The sequence below is a fragment of the Apium graveolens genome, unplaced genomic scaffold (assembly GCF_009905375.1).
Source record: "Apium graveolens cultivar Ventura unplaced genomic scaffold, ASM990537v1 ctg4611, whole genome shotgun sequence".
Lineage (NCBI taxonomy): Eukaryota > Viridiplantae > Streptophyta > Magnoliopsida > Apiales > Apiaceae > Apium > Apium graveolens.
Genome location: NW_027418622.1, coordinates 10,177 through 11,217, shown reverse-complemented (window position 1 = coordinate 11,217; position 1,041 = coordinate 10,177). Strand labels below are relative to the sequence as shown.

The window sequence follows — 1,041 nt, the reverse complement described above, 5'->3', positions numbered from 1 at the left end:
TGAAGATCCCAACATGCATATCAGGAATTTTGTCGAGATCTGTAGTACTTTCAAATATAATGGTGTCACTGATGAGGCTATCAAGCTGAGGTTTTTCCCATTCTCTCTGAGGGACAAAGCTAAGGACTGGTTACATTCTTTACCATCTGGGTCCATCACTACTTGGTAAGATCTTGCGCAAAAGTTTCTGGTAAAGTTCTATCCAATGGCCAAAACTGCAGCTATGAGGAGTTCTCTTACTCCGTTTGCGCAGCAACCAGGAGAATCTATGTGTGAAGCTTGGGAGCGCTACAGGGAGATGTTGAGAAGTGTCCACATCATGGTATGCCTGACTGGATGGTGATCACTAGTTTCTACAATGGTTTGGGGGTCCAATCTCGACACATGCTCGATGCAGCTTCTGGAGGCGCCTTGTGGGCCAAAAGCTATACCAAGGCCTAAAATCTCATTGAAACTATGGCTGCAAACGAGTATCAAAACCCAACTCAAAGGATGATGCCTGGGAAAGTAGCAGGTATTCTGGAAGTCGATGCAGCTACAGCTATTGCAGCACAGCTCCAGGCGCTATCTATGAAGGTCGATTCTTTAACCAACTATGGCGTAAATCAAATAGCTAGTGTCTGTGAGCTTTATGCAGGCTCTCATGCTACGGATCAGTGTTCTCTTGTTAATGAATCTGTTCAGTATGTGAATAATTTTCAGAGACCGCAGCAGCCTGTGCCCGCTACTTATCATCCTAATAACAGAAATCATCCCAATTTCGGCTGGAGCAATAATCAGAATGCTGTTCAGCAACCATATCAGCAAGCTGCAAATAAACAGTTTAATCCACCTGGATTCCAGCAACCTCAACAATTTGCTCAAAGGCAAACATATTCTCAATAAGGAGGTGTTGCTCCACCTTCTAGTACTGATTTCGAGGAGTTAAAGCTGTTGTGCAAAAGTCAGGTTGTTTCTATCAAGACCTTGGAAAATAAAATTGGACAAATAGCCAATTCCTTGTTCAATTGTCAACCTGGCATACTTCCCAGCGCGACTGAA

At 43.7% G+C, this 1,041-nt stretch overlaps 1 pseudogene; it reads right to left on the bottom strand.

The window, feature by feature from the left end:
- Window positions 1–212: 212 nt before the first annotated feature.
- Window positions 213–326, bottom strand: LOC141702092 (small nucleolar RNA R71; annotated as a pseudogene).
- Window positions 327–1,041: the final 715 nt, after the last annotated feature.